Source organism: Crocodylus siamensis, chromosome 4 (assembly GCF_052110815.1).
Source record: "Crocodylus siamensis isolate JL-2025a chromosome 4, ASM5211081v1, whole genome shotgun sequence".
NCBI lineage: Eukaryota > Metazoa > Chordata > Crocodylia > Crocodylidae > Crocodylus > Crocodylus siamensis.
The window spans coordinates 93,309,232-93,326,499 of NC_143398.1; the positions used below are offsets into that span (position 1 = coordinate 93,309,232).

Consider the following 17,268-nt stretch of genomic DNA (forward strand, 5'->3'; position numbering starts at 1 on the left):
AACAGGTTCAGGTCCCGTCGTCTCTCCTCATATGGCCTGCCCTGCTGCCCCCTGATCATGCGAGTGGCCCTCCTCTGGACCCTCTCCATGTTGTCCACATCCCTCTTGAAGTGTGGCGCCCAGACCTGGACACAGTACTCCAGCTGTGGCCTGACCAGTGCCACATAAAGGGGGAGGATCACCTCCCTGGACCTGCTTGAGATGCATCTGTGGATGCATGACAAGGTAGGGTTGGCCTTCCTGAAAATGGGGACAACACTGGCCCTTTTCCAATCCTCTGGTACTTGGCCAGTGCCCCACAAGTACTCATAGAGCCATACAGTCCACCTGCATAAATTAAGACAAGCAGGGCATGTCTACACATCTGATTAATGCACACAAATAAATGCTGGAGCTTATTCCTCTGGAGTTTATTGATGTGCAGCATAGGGAGTCCAGTTGGAGCCCCCTTGTGCCTCAGCCAGCCCATCTGCAATACATGGAGCCCAGTTGGAGCACCCCTAGGCTGACTGCCCTGAATGGGGTTCCATGTGCTGCCAGCTAGCCCCGCACTGAAACACCCTGTGCCTCAGCCAGTCAGGGCAGCATCTAGCCCAGGACAGCATCATGGTAGCTGTACTAGCTTGGTTATCTTTCAGTGGAACTACGTTTTATCACAAAGGCATACAAATGTGAATGAAAGCATCCTTAAAAGATATCAAGGTAGAAAATGGACAAATTTTGCACCTGTGAATGTTCACCCAAGCCATAGAGATACCTGTGTAGCAGATGGGAAATAAAACATTTAATAGAAATGTAGTACATGAACATAGAGGACATTGCCTGTTTTCACATGCAAAACAAGGGCACAGCTGTGCTACAGAGCCTCTAATGATAAAGTTACGTTTACCCAGTCATGCTGCTAAGGCCCCATCTGAAAACAGTATATGTAGCAGAAGATTGTTTTTTCTGCCAGCATAGTGACACCTTAGAGCCATTTTGCTGTCTCATACAGAGCCAGCAGAATCACCCTCCTGCCGGCACAGCAGCTGCTCCACCAGAGTTTTCTGTAGGCAAAGCAGCCTGGTTTTTTTTCCTTCATGCTACTAACTTGCAACCATGGTTAGAGAATTTAGCAGTACAGTATAGAACAAGCCAAAATGGGATTGGAGCTGTTACCAAAAACCAATTATAAAAAGACAAGTTGTGAGTTCACAAGTTTTATAAGCATGCTATTTCTGACTAATGTTGTACATCAAAAATCTTTATGTAAAAGTTGTTGCGTTCTAACTATTTGTTTCCTTGATATTTTTGGAGTTATAATGACATTAGCTCTACTGTTTTGGAAAAAGGATATGCATCCAAGCATAGTTCCAGAAGTGTCAATACTAAGCTGAGAATGTAACTAACTTGATGACTTTCAGGAGTCTTTAACACTAATTTCTTTCCATAACATTATTAACATGTTAAAACAAACAATGCATTTAGCTTTATGGACAATGTGCATGTGTGATCAATCAGACAACAAGACATGATGCCTGCAAGGATACTCGCATGGAAACAGTGACATGAATAGCTATCTTGATGATAACATTGAGATATCGCTTTGCTGTGTGGGGCTGTAGCTATTTAGGAGGCAAATAAGAAACTCTGAAAGGTTTTAATTTAAAGAGAACATGAAAAAAATTGCTCATTCTTCTGTTATTTTCACATACTTCTATTTTCTGGGCATTAGTGCTGATGTTATTCAGTTGAGTGATTAATTGTATAACCTGGTTTAAGTGTTTTAAAAATCTCAGATAATATAATTACATGTATAAAAGTTCCAGTTGGTTGATAAGTATGGATGTACAGTCCGCTTAACTGAGAAGTGAAAGCCAGCAAAGAGAAGATGGCACATATTTTCAAATGAAACTTTCCACTTAAGAGTTTAAAGTTAAGTGGAAAATTTAGGATGCTGAAACAATGAGGCTAAATTTTATCCAAACAACCAAGCTGATGGTGGGGATCATGGAAACATGAGACATCAAAATACTAGGGAATCATCTTGCTACAACCTCAACCATAGTGTTATCCAATGATAAAGTGTGTGATATATCACAATAATTGCCTGGGTTATCTATTGCGTGTTGCTTTTCTGTGCAACTGCCATGGATATAGCCTTGCTGCACTTTAAGGGAATCGCTGACTATCCAAACTAGTTCTTTCCCATTGGCCCTTACCAGGTAAGAAACACAGTCCTAAAATGACTGTTGGTTGAGTGGGTACTCCAGGCTGGAAACAGACAGACAGCTTGGGGCAAGACATACTGGCTTTGTCCACCATTTAGGGCAGGGTGGCTGGTCTTTGTCAGGCCTGCAGCAGGTCCCTCAGTCCCACCTGGCCCAGGCACTGTCTGGCCATTGCATGTCCAGCCACCCCCTTTCTAGGCAGACCAGGTAGCAGCAGCTTCTATCTGCTGCCACCAGTGGCCCCAGTCCAGGGGGGACCCACACCACAGCCCCAGCCTGGCCTGCCCTGCTTGGTCCAGGCTCACTTGCTCACACTAAACGGGGGTAGCAGCAGTGCCGGCCAGGCAGAAACTATTGCTCAGTGTGAGGAAAAAACAGCCCCTCCCCTTTGCTGCTGCCTGATGCTTCTTGCTGCAGCTGCCCAGAGCCCGTGCATAGGCTGCCCTGCGGCTCCTCTGTGCTGCCACAAGGGCAGCCTGGTGACAGCTGTGGAGCCACTGGGCAGCCCAAGCACAAGCTCCACGAGGCTGAAGGAAGCACTCAGTAGCGGCAAGGGGGAGGAGCTGCTTTTCCCCCTGCGCTGAGCAAGTTTCTGCTTAGCCAGTGCTGCTGCTGTTGACTGTGAGCAGGTGCAGGTGCAGGGCAGGCTGAGTTGGGGCTGGGGTGCAAGTCCCCACCAGTACTGTGGAGCTGGGTCCACCAGCTGCAGCAGCACGTGGAGGAAGCTACTGCTGGCTGTGGCATGGGTTCCAGCTGGTCCACTCCTGCCAGAGTCAGTCCAGAGAGGGTGCAGGACAGGGCTGGGGTTGGTGCTGCTGGTAGTGGCAGGGAGGTGCCACATGGCATATGGGCTCTGGGCTGTTGTGGGGCAGATGCAGACCAGCTCGGGGGGCACATGCAGGTGGGCTCCCATACACATCCCACCACTCCCCCCGCCCTCCACATGCCTCTGGTGGGGAGCCCTGCTCACAGCTACACGTGCACCCCCCCACACACACTGGTACACGCCCCCCAGCCACCCTCCCAGTCCACACCCCACAACCCCCCCCATACCCACCCACATCTATCCCCCACACACATCCCCACAACACGAGTAAGGCTTAATGTTGAGCTATTAAGCAATCACCTGTATATACGACACAACCTCACACATCAGGACAAAAATATTTTTTAAAAAGAAAATTATGTTATTGTGGATGTTTGATTTTTGTTTTTAGTGTATAATCTTTCCCCACCCCCCGAGTTTCAGGACAGCAACGCTCCTTCCTAAACGGAGTACTTCCGGCGTAAGGGGAGGACTTATGGTGGCAGAGACCAGGGGTTGGGGCGGGGCTTCTGGTCCCAAGACTGTGACCAATGCCAAAAGCGGGGGGCGGGACTGCCGGGCTCGGCTGCAGTAAGTAGCTACCCGGCATGAGTCTGGAACCAGGAAGTGCTGCGAGGGCGCCTCCGCAGCGCGGACGGGTTTATCTGAACACGCTGCTTTGTGGCCATTTGTCGTTCCCCTCCCCGCAGCCGCTCGTGTCGGAAATGAAGCTCCTTTTATATTTTAATAAAGCGCTGGAATGGGATTTCTATTTGAAGGCTGCCTCCTCTTCTGCGTCCGGGGGATACGGAGCAGTCCCAGAGGGACGGGGCTAGTGCTAGCCCCGGGCGGACTAGAGCGGGGACCTGACGTGAGCTCATGCTCTCGCCCCGCCCACTGGCCGCGGCAGCACCACTCACCTCGCACGTGACAGCGACGCAGAAGTGGGCGGAGCCAGGCGCAGGGGCGGGGAGACCGCTGGGCCCCGCCCCTCGGCTGCACACGCTCGGCCCGTCTCAGGCTCCGCCCCTTCCTGCAAGTAGCTGCGCGTTCCGCCCCACCCCCCGCGGGCCTGGCGCTGTTCTTGTCTCCTCTGGCTCCGAGTACAGGGCGGCGCCGTGGGTTCGCTCCGCGCATGCGCCGGTGGGGTGGGGTGGGGTCACGAACTCTGACCTCCCGGAGCTGCCGCCGCCGCCAAATAAACCTGCAGAAGCCGCTGCCGCTACTGCCGGGGCTCAGGTGAGGCGCTCGCCGCCGCCCTTATCTGTCCCCTTTCCCCCGCAGCCGCCATTTTGTGTGTGACGCGGGGGGCGAGAGGCCCGGCCCCGGCCCCGCTTTGTGTCCGGCCGGCCGGGGCCTGCCCGCGCGGGGCTTGGCCTATGCGGCTCCGGTGTGGTGGGAGTGGGGCCAGACCCCGGCTGCCCCAGGAGCTGGAGCCGGCTCCTCCCCGTAGCTCGGCCCGGCCGGAGCACGGGAGACGCCTGCAAGACAGGCCCCAGACTGCCCCGGGGGCAGGCGGTGCCCGAGCGCTCGGTCCGGATGGGCGGCCCGGCTCGTCCTGCGCTGCGGGTGCAGTGACAGCGTCGGGAGCCTCTCGTCTGCCTGGGTGGCGGCCAGGGGGAGTTGGGTCAGGTATTTGGAAGAACTTTCTCCCCCGGGGGGTGGTGAAGCACTAGAACAGGAGACCCAGAGAGGTGGTGTGGCCTCCATTCTTGGAGGCTTTTAGCATCTGGCTAGACACAGGTTTGGCTGGGATGATGCATTTAGGGCTGGTCCTACCTGGAGACGAGGGTTGGTTTAAGTGCCCTGGTGGGATCCCTCCTGTTGTAGGATTCTGTGAGTTTTCTAGAGGCCAGGCACCTCCAAAGGTTAACAGCTCTTGGCCCCGCAGCCTCTCCCTGCATTCCGCTCATGTGGGGCTTTTGGCCTGCTGATATGTCCTCCACAGGAGGTTTATATTGAGCAGATTCTTTTTGGTATTGGGTGCTGGAACCGGAGTGTGCTCCATCCACTCCATGCATTGACCTGGTATAACAGTGCTTCCAGGATCGGTGCAGAAAAAAAAAAGCTCTTGTTACAAACCAACTAGTGGGAGCTGAGGAGCGCGAGCTTTGCTGAGCTGAGCTCACGTGCAGAAGTATTTCTCAGCCTTGAAGCAAGTGAGGCTGAGCTTGAGAGGAGAAAGGATCTTTGCAGAAATAAACTTGCTGAAGTTGGTTTTGGTTTTACAGGGCACTGGTAGCTAGGATTCTTGATAAGCCAATTAATTTGCTGGTGGTATTGGATTGTTGTTGTTAGTCATGATGGTTCAGGAAATAAAGGTAAGGATTTTTTGTGGGTCATGCCTTTTATTGGAGGGCAGGGTAGATGTGCACCTTGCAGACTAACCAAAGTAGGTTTCATATGCATGTGTATGGCACAAGTTTTCATGAGCTGAAGCTTACTTCATATATGTAGTACAAGCTTTCATGAGCTGAATCTCACTTACATGAACGAGAGTGTGTGTGTGTGTGTCCTATTTTTGTTAATCTGTAACAGTGGTTCTCAACCAGGGTGGTGGGAGATCCTTTGAAGGGTATAAAGAAGTGTGAAAAAATAAGCTCGGGCCCAGTCCCCTAACTTAATGACTGGCTCCTCTGGAAGGAGAATAAACTCTGTAATAAATAAGTTTTGGGTTTTTTTTTTCTCTTTTTGTAAATAGGGTGGTACTCAGTTCAGAAACATTATGGAAGGGGAACTTGAATCTAAAAAGGTTAAGAGCCACTGCTCTGTAAGGTACAAATCTACCCTGCCTTCTACTTGGCTTCAGCTTATGTGGCTAACTACATATTTTTGTTCATGGGTGACACTTATTAGGTCCCCTGTATGGTTAGGATAAACTTGAATAGGTTTTCAAATGCAGTACACTTCATTCAAAACCTTGTTCAAACTCAAGTCTGCAAGTGGTAGTGGTTATATCATTAAAGGCAGGTGGGGACATGGTATTGTATGTACTGGCATTGCTCTTGTTGCTGTTTCTTAGAAGATGGAGAGTTAATTTTTTTTTGTCATGGGAAGAGTGTCAAATCTTATGTTAATCTTAACATAAATTTAAGAGCTGCAATATGTAAATACTGCAGTGCAAAAAGAGACTGTTGCTATTCTGGTGTCCTGTGTTTCATTTTTGTAAGGCTTTTTTGTCCTACGGTAACCAAATTAACATTCCCCTCTTCCCCCCCATCCTCCCTCCTTTCTGTAACATCCTTGTGCTTCTAAATGGCTTTTCAGAAGGCAGTATATTTCCTGTCTGAAAGGAGTAGGTATTTTTTCCCTGTACTTTGTCATCTTAAAATGACATGTCACCATATCCAAATGCATCCATAATATTCAAGAGGGCAAAAATCATGATAGATGGCAATCTAACCTTCCTCTCTTTGTGTGTGTCCTTACTAAATTTAATTGAATTATTTTAGACCATTTTTCTAGTTCTTTAAGGTCATTCTGACTCCTCATCCAAATACTATCTTTAAGCATATGCAGCTCCATCCATCTGATGTCATTTGAAAATCTGCTGACTGTGCATGCAGTCCTATTGTTCAAGTCATTAGTGAAAATACTGAGCAGTACTGGACTCGGGATATACCCCTGGAGGCCCCCATTCAATACCCCCCTCCTAATGTGTCATTGAGCCATTGATGATTACTTCTTGAGCAGACAGTCATATTCCACTTTACAATATTTTTATCTAGACTGTACTTTTTCAGTTCACTAAAGAGTGTCATAGGGAGACAACAGTATTAAAAGCCTTACTCTAAAATAAATGCAAAACTCTGGAATTCTAGGTTCAGCAATACCTTTTATTAGACCAACTAAGAAATTGGAAAAAAAATTATCTTTTTCTGCAAGCTTTTAGGCACACATGCCCTTCCTCAGGGTCAGGGAACATTATAGATGGTAAAAACATATACAGTATGATGTATACTACTCTTTCTATCCCTTCCCCCTCCAACTGTCTACAAAATCTGTTGCCTTTTATAGAAGGAAATGAGGTTGGTTGAGTTGACAAATCCATGTTGGCTGTTCCTGATTGCCCTTGTTTTCTTCTAGGTGCCTAGAAACAAGTTCATTAAAAGTTCTTTAAAAACATGCTCAAAAATCATTCTGGATATCAAAGTTAGATTACTAGTCTATAATCTCTTGTATCCTTATTCTTTTTTTTTTTTAAAGGGTGATGTATCTGTCCCCACTTCTTCAGTTATCCAAGCATCCATCCTCAGTGAGTTTTCAAAGAGAAAAGCCAGTGGCTGAAATGATTTCTGCCAGTTCCTTTAGTACTCTGGGTTGTATCGTGTTTGGCCTTGCAGACTCTAAAACACTCAGCTTCTTGATTTAATTTAACTTATTATTTCCCTATGACAGGCACTTACCTTATTTTCTTCCTTGCTGTTAGCTGTGTTTGTCACCTGGTAGCTGACCTGATTCATGAAGACTGAAGTAAAAAAGGTATTAAATACTTCAGCCTTCTCTGCATCATTCATTATTAAATCATCTCCTGATTTGTTCAGGGACCTACACTTTTCTTGGTCGTCTTCTTCTAAAATATCTATTGAATGGTGTTTTTGTTGTTGACTTGCCAATTGCATCTTATGTCGTGGCCTACCTGATTCTTCACCCCGCATACTGATGCTTTTTATTTATCCCTAATTATATGGTCAAGTTTTTACTTTTTCAAATATTTCTATTTTAGTTTCAACTTCATTGAAAAGTTCAGTATTTATCCAGGCCAGTCTCTTGCTTCACTTTCTAGTTTATCTTTGCATCGCAATAGCCTGTGTTTATCCTGGTTAATATAGCCTCTTTAAGGTACAACCAACTCTCCTGGACTCCTTTTCTCCTTAGACTTGTAAGATCCTGCCCACCAGTTTCTTTAAGTTGTTTAGCACCACTGTCTTTATTCTCTTCTTGTTTTCTTCCTTCAGAATCTTTAATGCTATTATTTCATGGTTTCTGGGTGTGACTAGACCATCCTGCCAAGTGTCTGTCTAGCCTACTCTTGAAAGCTTCCAAGGATGAAGATACAGCAACTTACCTAGGTAGCCTGTCCCAATGTCTGACCGCTGTCATAGACAGTTCTTCCTAATCTCTGACCTAAATTTCCCCATCTGAAGCTTGAGGCCATGGGGAAAAAAAACCATCTCTGTCCTCTATAATTGGGCTTCAGGTATTTGAAGGCTGTTATCATATCCCTCCTGCCTCAGTTTTCTCTTTCCCAGACCAAATAACCCTAGTTCTTTTAGCCTTTCCTTTTAAGTCTTGCCTCCAAGGGCCCTAATGATTTTTATTGTTATGTGGGAACCTTTTCCAAGCTGTTCAGATCCTTCCTGAAGTGTGGGGCCCAAAACTGGATGCAAAACTCCAGGTGAGCCCTCGCCAGTGCTGAATATAGCGGAAGAATCACTTCCCCTGATTTACAAGTGATATTCCTGTTAATGCAGTGCAGTGGGTTTTGGGGCTTTTTTTGTAATGAGTGCATTGTTGGCTCGTATTCAGCTTATGTAGCCCCCAGGTCTTACTTTGCAATCCTGAACCTTTGCCAGTTATTCCCCTGTCTGTATTTGTGCATGCAATTATTCTATCCTAAATAGAAGACTTTGCATTTGTTCTTTGTTGAAAATCATTTGATTGATTGCAGACCATTTCTGCAGTCTATCTGGATCATTGTGGATCCTAGCCATACCCTCTGGAGTATCTGTTACTTCACGAAGTTTGGTATTGTCTGCAGATTTGCTAAGCATGTGCTTAGTCCCATCCTCCAAATTGGGACTTGGCAATTATTTGGGCCAGAGGACCACTTGGGGAGTTTTTGGTGAGCTGTCATGGGCTAGGTCAGCACCTTCTGTCCCCTAGTCCACAACAGCTCACCAAGACTCCCTAAGTGGCCCTCTAGCCCAAATAATCACCCACCTCTGATCTAAGGGCGGAAAGGTGAGTGGGACAAAGGTTAGGGAAACCTAACCTTTGTTTCTTCCCTTCCCCCACCCTGAGTTCCCAGCACTCAGTGCTGGGCCAGTGCTGCACTGGTTTCTGCTTCAGGCCATGTGGTTTATGCAGCTGGCATAAGTCCTGCCCGACCTGGTCGTGTGCTGGGGACTTGGGGTTGGGCAGGAGCTGCTCCAGCTGTGCCCATGTGGCAGAAACCAAAGCTGTGTGGGGGAACACAGTGCAGCATTGCATTTAGTGGCATCCGTGCCTCTACCAGGCCCTGGCCCTGGCCCAGGAAGCCCAGATGAGCCAGGAACTGTGGGTTTCTTCCTCCCTGCACTCCTCCCATCTCCAGTGGGAAAATCCTTACCTGAGCTTCAACTTGCCATGGGTTTGCTGTCTGGTCTGCAGATGGCCACAGGATTGGAGCTGCATGCAGACAGCCTCACTAGGTAGAAGCCTGGCCAGGAATTTAGCACCCCTTGCCTTGGAGCATACACTGAGGACTTGTTTTTGTTTGGTTTTGGTTTTGCTGTGCTTTTATTCCTCTTTTAACTGCAGATTTTTCCTTTTGTTACAGTTCAGTCTTAAACAATCCTTGTATTTTAAATACTATTTCAAGGCTGCTTAAGAAATTGTTCTTTAACTTCTTAGAATTTCGTTTCAGATTTTACATTTTCCAAAGTTTGAAAAGAACCAAGACAAGCAGCTTGATTTTTTTTGTTTGTTTGTTTTTTAAATTGGTTTAGACAAATATCTAACCCATGGGTAGCCAACGTTTTTTGGCTGGAGTGCTGAAGAAATCGCAATGTCTACCTTGGAAAATGCCGGAGTGCCGGCATGCCAGAAAAACAAAACGGGGGGAGGATTACATGGCAGGATGCACTGTATATTAATAATAATTAATAATTATAAGTGTTACCTTTTTTTGTGTATTCCTTTTGTTTGAGCATGTTGCAATGAGAGAGTGAGAGAGACAAAAAGAGACTAAGAGAAACAGGAGCGAGAGAGAGCGGAAGAGAGAGGAAAAAGGAGATCAGAGAGAGAACCAGACACATGCACACAGAGAACCATGTGCACAAACACAGAGAACCAAAACATACCCAGAACAGACACATGCACACACATCCAGAACCAGATATGTGTGTGCACACAGACACGCAGAACCAGACGGAGGCAGACAAACTCACAGAACCAGTTGCGCAGGTGCACAGCGCCAGGCTCCTGGGCCACTGGACAAGGTCTGACCCAACAATGCCCTGGTCCCACCAGAGCCCCTGTGCTTCCCCGGGGAGCCAGGCCCCAGGCTGCAGCACAGCTGGCCAAGGCCCCAGCCTGGAGCCTGCCCATCAGCCTAACCACCCACCCCGCACAGCTAAGCCTGGAAATGTGCGGTGTTCCTGGCAAGGGGCAATACCAACCTCATCCTGGTGTGGGGCGGGTGGGCATCAGGTGGGCTCAGCTGTAAGCCTTGCTGTGAGTAGCCTGGCCTCTCTGGTTGGCAGCATCTACCAGAGCCTGGGCTGGCTGGAGCCGGGAAGCTGCAAACAGCTGCTCCAGGCTCTGGCATCGGCTCCATACTAGTGGGTGCATGTGCACCTCAGGGTAGACAGTGGGAATAGGACCTGAGGCAGCACAGCCCTCCTGCCGTCCACCCCAAATGGAGGCACAGAACAAAAACGTGAACACTGCTCCAGAGACTGCAGTCAGAGACAAGAGACGGCAAATGGTTACAAGCAGTTGGAGAAGGGAAGTAGTGAGGATAGACTTGGTCAGTGTGGTGGCCAGCAATCTAAACTAGTGGTGCTCAGCCTTCCTGTCCCATGTGCCAGATGAGTAGTGTGGAGCCAATCCACAAGCTGGATCCAGTGTGAGGTTGATGCTCAGAGGGCAGAAGCCATGTCATCTGGTCTTCAGGGTCCTCACAGGTCAGGAAATGTGGTGACTGGAAGCTGCAGCAGTTAACACTGCCACCCGTCCTCTTCCACTAAATTTTCTAGACCTGTACAAAGTCCCACAGGTCAGATAACCTGGCTCCATGGATTGGATTTAGCCTGCAAACAGGAGGCTGAGCAACACTAGCCTAAGCCTTTGTCAACTCTTCTATAGATTTCAGAGCGAAGGAGCGTTTGAAGTGAAATTTGAAGGAGGATAGCACATTAGGTTTGGAGATATTTATGTGGAACTTGTTTGACCTTGTTTGAAAATTCAGATGGAAGGCAGCATCAGTAGCTACTTGAAGGTTGGTAGTCAGTGTGTTGGTAGTGAATGAGAAGGGACTGATGAAGAAAGGCCTTGAATGTCAAAGCAAGTTGCTTGATGCTCCAGTGAAAGAGGAAGGCAGTAGAATGAAAAAGTGTTGATGGGGCCAAAAGTACTAGAGTAGGAAAGGGATCTCTGTAGCAGTATTTGGAATAACTGTGACCAGGACAGGATTGCATCAGAGAATAGCATTTTTTATGGTAACAGCATTTCAAGAGGTAGTTATTCCACCATGTGATTTATATTCAGTCTAAGATATTTTAAATAGAATTCAGAAAACTAAGCTTAGTTTGTAAAATGCTGTATTCTAATTAACTTAATTAAAATGCTGCATTCGCACTCCTCAGATGCAGCTTATGTTTTCAGATCTTACCTATTCCTTTCTGACAGATATAGTTAAAAAAGAAATTTAGAAGCCATTGACTGGTATTAGCCATGTAATATTTTGACCTGTGCCAGGGGTCAGCAACCTGTGACCTGTAGACTGGATCTATCCCACAGAGCCATTTGATCTGTCTTGTGGATGTGGGGCTTTAGCAGTAGAGGCCTTCAGCAGTTTTCCCACACCACTGTAGAATGGAGCTCCTTTCTGTGACCTGAACTGTGTCACTGGCCCACAGCCTACAAAGTTTACTGAGTGCTAGGAGGAGCGGTGGGGAGCTGTCATTGTCATAAAAAACCATCGTCGATTTTAAAATAATCCAATTTTTTATTACCAGTCTAGAAAATACGTATGTAAGGTATGATATACAGGGATTTGGATTGCTATGCACATGGTAGAGTAGCAAAGCTTTATGGTTGAAAAGCATTTCTAATTCTTATGATGTCTAAGGAAACCAGTGCATATGTTATCACAGGGATCTGGCTGACTTGCTTCTGTTTGCTTCAATCAATCGTTCATGTGAAGGTGGAAAAACTAGGAGCTCAGCAACTGGAGGGCTTCCAAGATCAGTCTTCTTTTGGGTTATCTTGGCTGATGCCTGGAGTAGTACATTATTTTCTCTTCTAATACCATACCGTATGTAGCCTAGTAGTACATGTGAGGAAAGTAATGTTCTTTAGAGTGGCCCTTTCTCTCTCATGTCAGCTATTATATTAAGTGCTTTCAGAAGACACCTCAGGTAAAAAAAATTATTTTAGTTGAGGATGTCATGTTGAAAAAATTGTTGAAATAAAATAATATGGTTCAGATTAATTCAGGAATAAGAAGTTATAGAGGCACAATCATAATGTTTTGGTTTAAAGTTTTTTAAACTTGTGTTAATTTTTTGTTTTGTTTTTTAGGCAGTGCAACTGAAAGTGTCTCCTTTTTGTTTATTTAACTGCAGGGGTCTTCAGAGAGTGATTATGGATCCCTGATGTGAAGTTATAACGTATATACCATAGGTAAGCAAAAATGAACATAAAGCTTGTTATATAAATCCCAGCTACGTCGCCCTCCACATACATGTGCACATATATGTTGGACTTTTCTAAATGGGGAGGTAAGGTGAATCAACTAAAGGTGTAAAATTAATATGCTTGAATTAAAACACATTCAGGCGAGTAAATTGGCCGTGATATGGTAAAGCTTAATCTTTCTGAAACATAGCTGTGCCGTTGTACTGTTCATGTAGATGATCTTGTTTCCAGATAAGAGTAGCTTTCTTCAGTTCTTAATCCCTTTTCCAAGTCACATAAACTAAACTAAAAACCCCCGCTTACTCTGAAAAATAGTGTATACAAAGAGAATTGCATCAGTATAATTAAACTGTTTAAATTCATTGTATGCTAGATTGGAAAGTGTTTTCTGTGTAGGTATTTGTAAAGTATCTTTTATATAATGCTTTATGTACTAGAAGCAGTCTGTTTAGTGAGTAATTCTATTCTAACAACATACAAAATTTTGCTCAAACAAAAGCATAGTTTGGAATATAACTGAATTCAGCATCTATCCACTTCAAAGTCTTTAGGAATCCACAAGTCCATTGAAGTCAATAAGAACTTTACAGGTAGTAGGATTTTTTTTTTTTTTGGGTAAATCAAACTAGTAGTCTATAGTTCAACTTAAACTATTGACACATTCTTTTTAAGAACAGATTTTCAAGCCTAGCTCTGATTTTTGAGTTACATTTGGAAATCTGTGTACATAAGTATTATACATTTTGAAATTATTTTAATTTTTAATCTGGGGGTAATTTTTTAACTTAAAATTCACTCATTGGTGAATTCACAAAACAGCCCCCATTTCTGTAAGACAGGCAACACCTTTTGATATTCTTGTTGCTTATGCACAAATTGCTAAGATGACCATGTCAGAAAGAAGGTGAAAATAGATTGGTCCTGTTGATTGGTCCTGTTTAAAAACAAAATAAACAAAACTTCTTCCCCATAGCACTTGTTGTAATTGTATTTCTTAGACAAGAATTTTAATTTTTAATGTAGAAGCCTCATTTTTTTTTTTTTTTTTTTTTCTGAGTGGTAAGAGAATCGATAGGGTTGAAGCACTGGCTACAAGGGAGGACTTAAACTTCCACAGTTGAGAGTTTGTCTCTACACAAAGAAGTTTTATTGGTTTAAATAAAATCAGAACAAGATTATGTCCCTGGTTTGACTGGGGTAACTTTGTGGATTAAGCCTAAGTCAAGTCAGGTTTACAAATTATTTTGTTTGATTAAGCCACATCCCTCTCTTGGACTTACAATAGCTTAAAACTGTCTTGGCTCAGTTTTGGGGTAAAGATTTTTTTTTGGTAAAAGTTCAAAGGTGTAATGTTGCAACAGATCAGGTGCATCAGGGGAACTTCTTATGTAGAACATAAGTTTATCCTCGGATAGCGTCCATATAGAGTGGACTTACTTAAATCTTTGGTATCTGTTCACTCAGACATCTAACAGGCAGTTGAGAGAGAAGCTCTTTGCTAGGTCCCCCACTCAGTTGAGGCCAAGAAAGCTTTCAGCTTCTTGGGTTCACTCAGGAAAGCACAAAGTCACAGACTGCTTCCTATTTTTAAGTTCCAGCGGTTTTTGAATATATATTAAAAAAACCTCATTAGAGAAAAGGAAAATCATTCAGACCTTTGTTCTAATTCAGCAGGTAGCTTAAAGAGGGGTCACAAACACAGTTTTGTTCAGCAGTTCACCTTTTACTTTTATTTAGAGGTTACATCAACAGGAAAAGGTGTTTCAAGTTATAAGATAAATGGCTAGGAGGGAGGAGTGGAGAAGTATGTCTGCATTTGATAAAACATGAAACATTAGAAGACTGGCTTTCCAGGCTTCTGAGAAGGTATATCACAGCCACAGTGAAAACAAAGTTTTAAAGCTTTACCAAAAAGGCACCTCCTGAGTGTTTAGGCGTGAGACTAAACTAAAACAACAATGTACTTTATTTTCCAGTGATGGCTTCGAGAAGCTTTTCCATGCCTTTTCCTTTTTTTTCAAATCTCAGTGAGCTTTTTCAATAAAAGCCATGTATAAACAGGCAGCAAGCTGTCATATTCTAGTACAGGGGTAGGCAAAATATGGCCCGTGGGTCGGATCCAGCCCATGAAGCCATTCTATCTGGACCATGGGGCCCCTAAAAAAATTTTGAAAATTAAAATTTCTGTTCTTGGTTCCTGTCAAAAATGACAGGAACCAAAGGCAGTAGGACCCAGGGGAGTCCTTGGTGAGTTCCTGCAACAGCAGGGCCTGCCTGGTCCTGCCCCCCCAGCTGGAGCTTTTGGCCTGGAACCATGTGGCTGCCCTGGTGCGGGAACCTCAGGTTAAAGGGGAGGGGAGGGAAGGAGCTGGTGCAGAGCACGGGGAAAAGCAGACTCTAGCCTGCCCTGTGGCCAGAGCTCCCTGCTGCAGCCGCTTGCAGCCTGTGTGGGGCTGTCCTGAGTAGGCACAAGCAGCCCCATGTGGGCTGTGAGTGGCTGCAGCATAGGTTGCCGGCCACAGGGCAGGCGAGAAGCTGTTTTTCCCTTGCACTCAGCACCAGCTTGTAATCTGGCCCTGCGCCTGCTCTGGGCTCGCCCATCGGGGCCGCGCTGCAGTGGCAGCAGCTGCAGCCCCACCACTTGCTGCGCCAGGCAGTATTTGCTGCTGCTGTCCACCCAGAGCTTGCGCTGTGGTGGGCTGCGGTGAGGCTGCCACCGCCGCCCTTGGGCTTGCCCCCAGCACAGCAAGCAGAGGGACTGTAGCTGCTGCCACTGGGCTCGCCCGTTGGGGCTGCGTCACAGATCCCATGCAGGGCCTGGGTTACAAGCTGGTGCTAAGCATGGGAAAAGCAGCCCCTCACCTGCTCCTTGGCTGGCGCCCTGTACTGCAGCCACTCAGCCCGCATGGAGCTGCCTGTGCCTGTTCAGGGCAGCCACATGCAGGCTGCAAGTAGCTGCAGCAGGAAGCACCGGCCATGGGGAGGGGTGAGGGGCTGCTTTGCAGACCCTAGGACATTGGTCCCAAGATGGTGACCAGGGGGTGGGGCACCTGTCAAGGGGTGGGGCTACCCATGCGGCCCTCAACAACTTGCCAAAACTGGGTAAGCGGTCCTCCGCCTGAAATAATTACCTGCCCCTGTAGTAGTATATGAAACCCCACCCCCCTGCCAGGTATCTAAACGTAAGCTTTGGCTCAGACTCTTGTTATCATTCTCTATAAAATAGTTTCCATCACTTTGGAGTATCGTAATATTTGTTGACTGGTATTAATTGCCCCAGTGAAAGGGCTGATACATTTTTATTATTTTTCCTGACTGTTATACAGTCCTGAGAATAATGCTATCATGATACTGAATTCCTGCCCTAAGAAACTTGCAATCAGAAGTCTTGCTTGCAGTAGCATGTTATCACCTGAAATTTCCTGTTGGTAGTAACAGCAATCCAGGCCTAATAGCAGGTGCCCTAATACACATAACTGCGGTAACTTCTATCATTTTAACCAGATTAGGCTGAGCTACAATGTCAGCTTGCCAACGGCTCTTACAGGCTCTTTAAAATATTCTTTCTTTTTAATACTTGTTGCCTTTGTAAATATTTGCCTTTGCCTAGACTTGATATACCATAAGAATGTTCCCTACATGCCTGAGTTCAGAACATGTCCTGCTGGGGCTGCACTTGAACCAGACGGTGCCTGGCTGAAACATGCATGCTGCTGTGTGAACACTGCCTCCTGGACCATAAGCTGCCTTAGTTCTGTGGGTGAGCTAAGAAGCTCAGGAGTGGCACCATGAAAATGTGGTTATACTTCTTTTGGTGCAGGAGGTAATCCAGGCAGAGCTATGCAGCAGCGTGTTTCATCACAGTGCTGCTTGACTGGGTGAGAGGTTACTGATGAAATCTGCTTGCATCTTTCACCAAAGGTCACAGCGTATGGGAGCAAGATTCTTTACTGCAGTTAACTCGAGACAGTGCACTCAGATTTCTGTTGAGTAAAACATGCTTATATTAAGTCATGTTCATCCTAAAGTCCATGCCTACTGACCTTTTATACGAGGGCTTGACAACCTGTAGTCCACAGGCCAGGTCTAACCCACCAAGCAATGTTATCTGACCTACAGAGCTGGGACATTATCAGTGAGCTGAATTGTTGGCAGCATGCAGCAAAGGAAGGGTGAACTTTGGTGGCAGCAGCAGTTAGGTCAGAAAGAGTAGTTCACTTTCTGACCAAGCTCCCTTAATTCAGCTTGCCTCTGTTTAAAAGGTTGCAGATCTGATCTGTTTTGTGAATCCTTGAGCTCAACTTTTTAGTGAATGTCTAACCCAGTACTGGCAATTTTGAATTTCTATTTATGAAATCTACCTTGACACTGCTTGCCTCCTAGCCTGCCCCTCTCTGCAATATAGTTGGAACATGCCCATGTGCACAGGCCTCAAGAACAGGAATTCTTCCAGCAATAGTCCTGCAATTCTCTATTCCTGCTTATAAGGGACAGGTCTGAAAGGAGAGATGGGTAGTCTGCTGATTTGATTATGAAAAATAGTGTGGATGGCTTTTGTGTTGACTAAAAATGTACCCATGGAAGGGTGGATGAACTGGTTGATTGTGATCTCTGATTGATTATGACTAA

The 17,268-nt window shown here is 45.9% G+C and overlaps 1 protein-coding gene across 7 annotated transcripts in view; it reads left to right on the top strand.

The window, feature by feature from the left end:
* The first annotated feature begins 4,034 nt into the window (after positions 1-4,034).
* The window catches only part of NR2C1 (nuclear receptor subfamily 2 group C member 1), a 92,180-nt gene continuing 78,946 nt past the window's right edge, over positions 4,035-17,268 (top strand). For 2 of the 7 annotated variants that reach the window (XM_090042892.1, XM_090042894.1), the window contains exons 1-2: positions 4,044-4,254; positions 12,567-12,624. The gene's annotated coding sequence lies outside the window, so the exon portion shown is untranslated. Of the gene's footprint in view, positions 4,255-4,327; positions 4,648-12,566; positions 12,625-17,268 lie in introns of those variants that run through there. The other 5 variants (XM_090042893.1, XM_090042895.1, XM_090042897.1 and 2 more) reach the window with 4 other exon arrangements.